Consider the following 10534-nt stretch of genomic DNA (forward strand, 5'->3'; position numbering starts at 1 on the left):
TTCAGCAACAGTTCAAATCAGCCCAGCAGTTCACTTCAGCTCACTTCAGTTCCAACAACTTGACACAGAATAAAAAAATATACCATCCTGTCACTGTCCTCTGGCTCTGGTGGCTTGAACATGTCTGGACATGTCTGGACAAAAGATCTGCTAGACAAAGGGCCCGTGTTTCAGGTCGTAGTGGTGTTTAACACTGAGAATGGACACACCCCTAGCATTTCAGAGCAGAGAAAACTACTCATTCAGCATGACCACTGATGTATAGTGGTCCAAAGTCTGATATAGTGAGGCAACATAGTACGCGAACTTCATGATACTATTACACTGTATAAATGCAGACCATGCAGCTTTGCTAGCACCTCCACTGCCTGACAACCAGCATTCAAATGGAAGTATTTACTAAGGGCTAGAGGCCATTTTATAGGCACTAGCCAGTAAAATTGTAAAAACTGCACATGTTTTCCTATGCAACATCAGTATCTAGGTCTCCTTGTTCAGAGGCGCAAAGCACTACGGCAGACAAAACTGTCTGAAATTGAAATCTGGAAACAGCAGGAGTAAAATCTGCAGCGCCGTTTTACCAGACACACATGGTGGAGAGAGACCATGGCCACATCATGCTAACCAGAGGCAGAGCAAGAGCTGGAGAGAAAGGAATTAAAAGATGCATTAAAGTTATTTTAGCGGAGCTCTCCGCACAAGACAAAAGAGAAGCAAAGCAACAACCTGTTATTTGCCACAAATTTGATCTTTCTGTTTTCTTCTGTGGCCTCGAGCATGAATGTGTGTTTTTCTTGACTTTTAATGGCTCACTTTGGGTCCTGACTAGTCCAACATGGTTGAAGCAGACAGTAATAGCTCATCAGGCATTTTAACAAATATTCTCTGACATGCAGCCTTCTTCTTGTGGGATGAATGCCTGCTTGTAGTACCAAAAATCTTTTCTCCCCAAACTAGTAATCAAAGTAGCAGAAAACACTGCTTTCCAAATCTTTATTTACTGGCTTGGACCAACTTTGTGCAAATTATGTGAATTGCCACTTACATTTGTTGTATTAATACACATGCACATTTGGTTCTGTTTTTAAATCTTTATTACCTCCGCCAATGAAATTGTTTTCAGTGCTGTTTGTCTGTCAGCAGGATTACAGAAAAATGACTGACCCGCTTTTCATGAAACTGGGGTGGGAGTTTCATGAGTGGGGTTTAGGGTGAAGCATGGGCCAAAGAAGAACCCATTCAATTTTAGAGCTGATACTCAAATCAAAAAAGAGTTCTTCTACTGAAGACTTTTCACATGTTAGAACTTAAGTGTTGAGAACTAAAATGTGGTGTTAGACTGTTGCCAATGATTTCTGTGTTCAGGAGTTTTTGGGTGAACATGAATCATGTCTCAGTGATGTGGTGGAGCCATGGTCTCCCAGTCAACACTGCCTCTCCTTCCCCAATGGTCAGTTACAGACGTGTCTCTCTCAGTCCAAATCAGCCTGCAGTTCACTTCAGCTCACTTCAGTTCCAACAATCTGGCACAGAAGAAAAAAAAACGCACCATCCTGTCGATATCCTTTGGCTCTAGTTGCTCAAACATGTCTGGACATGTCCAATAAAGCTACTAGGTGGAGTGTCTGCATATCAGGTCATACTGGTGTTTGACACAGACAGTGGAGGAGACAGGCCCCCAGTGTTTCAGAGCACCTAATTATATATATATATTTTAGTCATTCATATTGGCCTTGTGGTTAATAACACATTTCTGTGGTCTGACAAACTCGGAACATGCATTTATTGTCACTGCAGTTTGACTGAAAGTTTAGAGGGTGGCGCTTAGCACCTGCAGAATGAGCCTGAAGTCAGTAGCAATGCGGAAAATAAAGAAGGAGGAGGAAGGGAGTATGAGGGAGAAAACCTGAGTCCATTCTAGAGTGTATACAAGCAGTAATGAAGAGTAAAATAGTGAAAGAAAAACTAATTTTTACCTGTTGAAACTCAGTGTCCAGAAGTTGTCCAGAAGAGACCTTGTTCTGGGACACTGCTGTTTACCAGAGGACTAAGGAAGGTCACTATCTGTTGTTTACTGGGACAGTTCTCCAGTGTGTGTGTTTTTATGTCATCAATTTATTTTTTCTTAATGATTCAAATTTGTCTGATTGATTAATGACATGTCTCCATGGCATGACAAACATATTTTACTTTACAGTATCTTTAACACAGATAGAGCAATTGGCCATGGTGGAATAAATGCCATACACCTTAAATTCCAGTAGATAGTAGTTAAGTTCAATAAAACAGTCAGTTGTAGCAATATAATGACTCTGTCACAGTCAAGCTAAAAGTGGACCTGACTAGAGAGACAAAGGACACCAGAAATAAATGAACAAAAATGGTTACTATAATTAACTTAGTGGAGAAAGAAACATGAAACAACAAAGGGCAGCTGAAAAATTCAGGAAAAAACGTCCAGTCCAAAATAAGCCCAAGTGAAAGTATCCAAAAAACGCAGAATCATCCAAAAGAAAATTGGGTACAAGGCAAGAAACTGGCTGGTTCAGTGTTAGCCAACTGGTCTACTGGCAGGAGGCTAGAAGGGCGATGGCTAGCCAAATGTGGAACTAGCAGGAGGTTAGCTGGCCAGTGGTTAGCTGGCTTAGGAGCCAGAGGTAGCAGGTGGCTAGCAGGCCTATGGCTAATTGAGCTAAAAGAGTTGGATGGCTAACCTCGCACCCGAAAGACTCCCAGGGAAGTGCCATCACCTCTGTAGACAGACAGGAAAAAAACTTGTGTTGTGATTCACCATCTCTTTCATTAAAATGAATGAGAGGCTTGAACACACGTGGTTGGAAAACTTCTGCTGGGTCCTTGGTGTGGCCAGTTCATTCTGTCAAAATGTGTCAAGCAGGAAGCAGGATGGACCCAAATGCAGTCTTTGCAATGAGAGTGGTAAAGTTCAAAAGTTTAATAGGAAAACACAAAAAGTTACAGAGCTGGCAAAAAGGCAAACAATAAATCCAACAGGAGAGACATAAAAGTCAGAGCCCAGAAAAAGTAATAATACAAAAAACATGCGTGGGATGAAACAATGCAAAAATCCATGAGGAGACAATGGGAGGCCAGACATACAAATGGGCGACTGGCAACTGAAGAGGGAACAGACACAACATTAAATACACCGGGGGGTGGGATGGGGGGATAACAAGACCAAGTGAGGGCAATGAGGAACAGTGATCAAAAAAAAAGGAGGGAAAATGAGCAAGAAGCATGCAGGTAGTCAAGACAACAAGAAGGAAAGAAAGAGCTATAAAATAAACATGAAATGTCCAACAAAAACTCAAAACCATGACAATATCAGTCTGTATCCATAGGTATCACTGATCCTGGGGTTGCCTACATGTGGTTGCTCAAACATCATCATACAGAAAGCAGTCGTCATGGAGCAATCTGGGAAACTGGTTTTCATTTTGTAACACTGACACAATTTTAACTATGCTTTTTTTCCTCAAAGATGTGCCTATGGAAATGTATGCAAACCCCCAAAGTGGTTTTTTTTTGTTGTTGTTTTTTTTTTTTTTCGTTTTGTCCTTTTACAATTTTACAATTTCACAATATTTGGCGAGCGGTGCTTTGAGTGAAAAGGCTGACAGTTGTTTTCATCAGTACAATCGCTCAAGTTGATTTTGTCCATGTGGTTGTCAGCAATTACAATGAGATGGCTCACGCCCAAACATAACCCCCCCCCCCCATCCCCTTCTCTCCCTGCTGGAGACAATATTTAACATGTCAGCTTGAGTGCACTGAAAGAGCTGACTGGCTCTGCATCCTTGAGTCTCCCCGCTGGCTTAAGATCAAATCGCCCCAGAGCTTTCATTCTCAGGTCTAACCTTCTCTGTTTCACAATCTGCTTCACACTGTGCAAATCAATGGAACAGAAGAGAAATAATAAAGGTCTGTGTGCTGCCCACTGCCCTTTAAAAACAAGGCACATTATTGCCTCTGCTATAACCACGCTCTTCTGCTGCCTGGAACTTGTATCATGTCACCTTGATGCTCATAGTTAGCCAGGCTCTACTTCTGAATCACTGCCCTCATCTCCAGTTTGTTCAATGATTCAAAAGGTCTGGTGCTCAATGACAGTTGGTTCCCCAGGTAAGAGAAACAAGAGTGCCAATCAGAGCGAAGGACATCATCTTCCTTTGCCAGGGCCAGAAAAATAGAGGAGAATAACAAGTGTGATGAAAGCAACAGGAATTGATAAGATCGACACAGCTGCATATGTTGTTGTAAGTGTGCTAAACAGAAACAAATGTTTGAATCAAGATATTTTGTGGAAAAATGCTCCAAGCAACAGCTATTGCACTGTTCATTTTAACTGAAAATTACACTGATGGGAGTAATACAGGGATGTACAATAATATCAGCACAACATCAATATCGGTGCTGGGTGCAACGATCACAAAATTCATTTCGGATCGCATCACGGTTTTGAGTCATGGATTGGATCATGTGTCTGATCAGCAAAAAAGAAAAGAGGTGGGAATATGGTTTAATTATCTGAAAAGGTACTTGACTTTGATCCCTCACTCTGTCTGTAGTTATCACCATGGTAATATAATATAACAATACTAATAATAATGATAATAATGTTACGCTGTAATACGGTACTACTCTCTGTAGTCTGGCACGTTCCACCTACAGCGCTATCTAACAAAGTCGAGTAATAGCCAATCAACTTTTCAAGAAATACCACAATTGTATGATCTGTTTCTTTGACGACAGCATAGTTACACCAGTGAAAAGTCATGGCCAGGATTTTACTTGAGGTGATGTGACAGTTTCAGTTGTGCTGCAGAGTAAAACACTTCGTACATCTGTCGTGCCTTTAACTGTAACTCTGCATTGAGATTTTTGGTATTATTACTTGTGTAAAATAAACAAGCGACAGTAAAACTGTGTCCGTGGATCACATGCATGCTGCACCATGGGGGACTGAGCTACATGGGACACGGGACAACTGCAATCTGTTGCACGCCAAGTATCAGCCAATAAAGGCTTTAAACTTAAACATCAGTATCAGTCTGAAATTGACATTTTTGCCGATATTACAGGCTGATATCATGACACTTTAATTACAGCAAGAATATGTCCACAGATAGCAAAATTTCAAAGTTTGCAATGACTATGTCTGAAAAATTTATATATTCTTGACCTGTATTTGAAGAGTAATGTCTTCAGTAGGAACCAAAGGGCTTAGGACTGAGTGCCGTAGACAGAGCAGGAAAGTCAAATATTAGAGACACAGCTGGTTTTGATTTTTTAAAGCTACTGCAAGGAACTTTCAAATTTTGTTGAGTCGACCCCTTTAGACAAAAGTAACAAACACAACATATAGCCACAACATATGACAACAAAAATAAAATTATCTAAATACAAATCTACCTCTTTGTATTTGGCTAATGTACTACTAACTGGAACTTTGTCTGAGAAAATGTAAACACACTTGTTCCATCTTATTTCACAGAGAATACAACCCAGTGGCAGTCATTAAGAATAACTATATAGATATAGCCAATTTGGAAAGTCTCAGTAACTTTATGTACGTTATATAAAGACATCAGTGAGAAATTGAGACTGTTTGATAAGTTAAAAACACCTTGTAGTAGCTTTAAAATATAGGTAGGTAGCCAACCTGTCAGTAGAGAAAAGGGGTCAACTTTATTGTCAGATATACAAACATACAGACTGCAATTAGAGAGTGTGATTTAGGCGACCTTCACACTTCAAGCCTTAGTGCTCAGTTCTGATTAATCTGATTTATTCTGTTTGGCTGTTCACATTATCTTTTAAATGGGGTCATCAGATCCAGTGTGAGCTGGTCACCGTCCTGAAACGACCCCGACGCACAAAAGAACAATACAGACTTTTCACACTGCACGCTGTGTACACAAGTAAAATGAAGGCCAATAAAGTCAGTGTTTAGGGTTTCATTTCTAAGTTTATGTGCAGTATAAACTAGACGATTTGTGAGTTGATGTTAATGAGAATAAGGATGCAGGGAAAGAGCGGCAAATCTTTAAGTATGGCTTTTTGTGGAACAATGGCTGCTACTTCTGTACAGAGAGAAATGTGAACGCAGAGTCACAGCCAGGAGTGGTGAGGTCATGGTATGAAAGGCTTCACAGAAATCCATCCAATATTTCAGGATGTCAAGGGCAACTTTTAAAGTTCTGGTAAAGGAACAAGGGAGTGTTTTATTCTAAAGACATGAACACAGTTGTTGAAAACTTAGACTAGACTGACTAGACTGTTGGTCATGATTTCTGTGTTCAGGATTTTTTGGGCAGACACCTAGCAATTTTTTTTATCATTCAAATTTGGCTGGGTAGTTAATAATACAAGTTTCTGTGGTGTGAAAAACTCAGAACATACATTTACTGTTGTGTTACAAGATCCTTAACTACATCTTTCAGCACCTCTCCACAAGAGTTTTGCAGCAACATTTCAGGCGAGTGTGTTTTGTAAAAGTCACTCAATGTAAAAGTCACCCGCAAAAAAAAATCAGATGTATATCTGATTTAGGACATCAAATGAAAGTGGCCCAATCAGAATTGAAAAGATCAGATTCAAGAGGTTTGTGCTGACATGAAAAAATCTGATGAGTCATATATAACCCCCCAAAAAAACTGCATCACTGCATTTAACCTATTCATGTATCAGTAACGTTTTTGACAGTGGAGGACCCAAAGGAAACATGCACACATGAAGGACACACAAACTCCACTCAGAAAGACCCTGTCTGAACCGTGCTTGGTACCTACAACATTCTTGCTGTGCAGTGGTAACCACTGCGCCATCGTTCCACCTAGCACAGATTGGTTTTTCATCAGTCATGTTTACAAGAGGTCGGTCTCGTACTTCTTAACTTTGAAGTATAGTTACACTCAAACTTTGAAGATGCCAGCAGGAGTTCTGTTTTCTGAAATGTTGAATTCAACCTTAAAAGATTCTTTTCTCTGCACTTCAGATGAGCCATTCATCCACTGAGCCCATGTACAGTAAATACGACACTATTCACTCACTATTTTAGCACCAAAATTATTCAAAAGATTATTTCCCATCGCTTTCTTTATGTCTCCCCGACAGAGCTCTTTTCAGCCCTCACATTTCTGTAGTGTTTCTCTTGGAGTGCCGTTAGGGACACGTCAACCTGTCAACTCTGAACCTGCTGTATGTGATCACGTACATCTCCACAAAAAGAGAAATAGATGTGTTCACTGCTTTGATCCTGCGTGTCATAGTGAGCTAGTGTCATCTGTACACTTCTTTAATGCACTGACACCTGACCAACACAAATACACACACATACACACCTGCTGCACATCAAAGGCCTCTTCACCAATTGATCAACGCACTATATCAAAGCACAGCGAGCTTATGTTGCCCTTGGGTCGCTGTTCCCCAAACATACCTACTGTGGCGGTGTCAAGACCTGCCACTCTGCTCTTCAAACATCTATATTCCAAAATACTGACACTTGTGGCACTCTGCCTTTTCTCCTCCAAAGTGAACTGAGATGAATGGCTGTACTTTCAGACTTGTAAAAGAAAGTAGAAAACACATGTAGCAAGATGGAGGAATAAGTCACAAAGTATGTATATGGGTTGAGGAGGAGGATGTGGGCTGGTGCTTAGGCAAATCTAGTGACTTTCAAACTTTTTGTGCCCAAGGCACACCAAAGGGTAAGCCAAAATCTCAAGGCACACCTGTATAGTTGATTTGTGTGTTGTGCCATCTAGCGGTGCCAACATTAGTGTCGCAGTGTCTGCCATTTGGTGTCTGCTGGTCAAGATTTGCTAGACTCAGACTAGACTCATGAGATCTTTCATGGGTCTGGGGTTACCTTCTAGACGCTGTGTTTGATGTTACCTGCTGACAGTGACAGCATGGACAAGCTGATTGACGACAGACAGTAGCCCTCAGTAACTGTGACGTCGGTTGTGACAGTAGAGAGTGTTTTGCATTCCATTTTTTTCAAAAGCCGAAGTTTGACACTACTGTTGAAGGAGCCAAAAACTTCACACAATTTTCCAGACTTCATCGACATCTTTGTCATAAGTAACATTAAATAAAGGTAGAAAACTCCTCACTTTCTATGACCGCTCGCATTCAAGCGCACGCATACCGTAGGGAGGTGCCACTGCAGCAATGCTTCTGGCACTTCCCTAGATTCATCTGTTGACTGAGTTCCCAGAGTCCAGGTGGGGAGGGGGAAAAAAAAGTGTCAATCAATCAGTGATCACCTCACTTGTAGTGGCATTTGGTCCGGCCAGTCTGGCTCGGTTGTCAGAAGAATCTCTGGGAAGTGAATGTGTCAGAGTGAGACCTCCTGTTAATTTACATGCTTTGTTTGAGTTTGTTTTAATCCTAATGAATGTTTTTAATTATTTATATTGCTGGATTTATTGATGAGTTTTATCTATATTTATTTAGATCTATATTTTAGAGTTATTGTTTTTATCAGTTTCTATATTATTGCATGGGTTTATGGTTTGATTTTTGTATTGCATGCATATGGAGACTGTAGATGGGCATGCTGTGTGGACTAAGGAGTAAAGAACTGATTAACTGACCACACCCCTCAAGACTCATGATAGGCCAGCACAGGTCAGTGCTCTCTTTTTAAGGTGCTTAGACACAGGTATCGGGAGGACCGGAAGAGGGAAGCAAGGCGGCACACAGAAACACGAGCAAGACGAGAGGAGGACAACGCACTCACGCATGCGGCTCAGCGGCGGAACATAGAGCAGAGGCGACCGGACAGAGGATCTGCATCGGTGGAAGGCAGAGCAGAAAGCTGCCGAGACGAGGCAGTGGGTCGGCGCATGGACGCGGAGCAACAGAGACTTGGTCAACACCTTCACAGAGATAAGTAAAGGAAAGTCGACCAAGCTAAGCGTGTTGGTGTGTGTGCTTGTGTGTCTATGGTACCCCCTGTTTGGTGACCACATGACTGAGGACGCGCTCTTCTTCCCCACAGCACTGCCGCAGTCAGAGGGAGGAAGGACAGCGGGACCACGTGGTGAAGAGACGCCAGGGGACTGCGAGGAACGGCGAGAGTACTCCAAGGCCTATCCCTTACTACCACCCCTTCTAAAAGAATAAGTAGAAGCTTCCCCTTCCTGAACTAATTCTTAAGTGTCCCATAGATCGGTTGAGAACTGCTTTTAAACACTCTGTTGGGCAAACCGGTTGAATTGAAGGTTTTATTTGAACATTGTTATCTCTGTCAGCCATTTTAAAGAGCCCATTTTTAACTGTTGTATTTTAACAGTTTTCACCGTCATTTATCTATATCCCTGCATTTCTAAATGCTGTGTTTTTATTGGTTCTAAATAAATTTTTTAAAGCCACCCAACGAGTCATTTTTTAACAGTGGAAATATCAAGTGCTGGTATTAGTAAGAACCCTCACACCCTTGTGTGACAAATGTATCAATGCATCAGTTTCTGTAACACTGCTGAGTGAATTTCTGTCATATGCTGCTGGGGCTGTCCTATGATGCCAGGCCCGTGATAGGCCTATGTGTTGAGGCTGAGGCCTAGACAGCCCTGGCTCCATTCAAACTCTGCTCTGGAGTACACTTAAATACATGACTGCAGCTCGGTGAGAACTTAAATCAGCAAAACAACAGCTATTAAGTTGCTCTCTAATGTCTGAGCAATGGTCATACCCTAACTTAAAGTTCTGACAACAAAATAAAAAAGAAGGCTGGTTTGGCAGTGTGTTGTTTGGGATTCACCTCAAGTTGACAACAGTGGCAAGCCCAGGCAAAAAAGGAAGATAGGCTATCATGCTCTCTCTCTTAGTCCAACAGAAGCTCAACAAAAATGTTCCAAAGCAGTGCTTTAATAGACCGTATCTGTAAGTTAGTGAGCCCTGCCCAGGAATTAGATATTGGATGATTTTGCACCTCACTACCATCATAGGTCCACTGCAGAACCTAGTGTGAGCTTTTCCTGCAAAACCAAATGTAATGGTGTGAGGGTCGGGTTGGTGTGTGGGTGTCTTTGTTTATTAAGTAGTAGCAGGCTCTAGTATCGCAGTTTCCCAAACCTATTGCAAGAATGATACAGGAAAACCCGGAATGACAACCAATGTCAGTGTCAGTGACACCACTTTCTCCAATATCGGAACAGGGCAACTACGGTTATGGTTCTGAGATTAGAGAATAAAATGAAATAAACTATGGCTAAGATAGGTTTGGACAACAAAAGCACTGGGGTATGGTTAAGAAAAGGCAACTCAGATACTTGGTCAGGGATATGGAACATAATGACTTTGAAACAGGAGATGGCATGGGCTTTTCTAAAAAATGTTTTTACCAAACAACCCCCAACTTTTTCAATATCTAATCATGACCATAATACTTCTTCAACCTTAACTAGGCTGCTTTTATACTTTGTAAATTTGTCAAACAAAGTGTCAAACATTTGTGGCCTGGGCTGTGGTCTGGGCCATGGTCCTGATCAAAACAAGTGGGCAT

Source organism: Lutjanus erythropterus, chromosome 12, assembly GCF_056507025.1.
Source record: "Lutjanus erythropterus isolate fLutEry1 chromosome 12, fLutEry1.hap2, whole genome shotgun sequence".
Classification (NCBI taxonomy): domain Eukaryota; kingdom Metazoa; phylum Chordata; class Actinopteri; order Lutjaniformes; family Lutjanidae; genus Lutjanus; species Lutjanus erythropterus.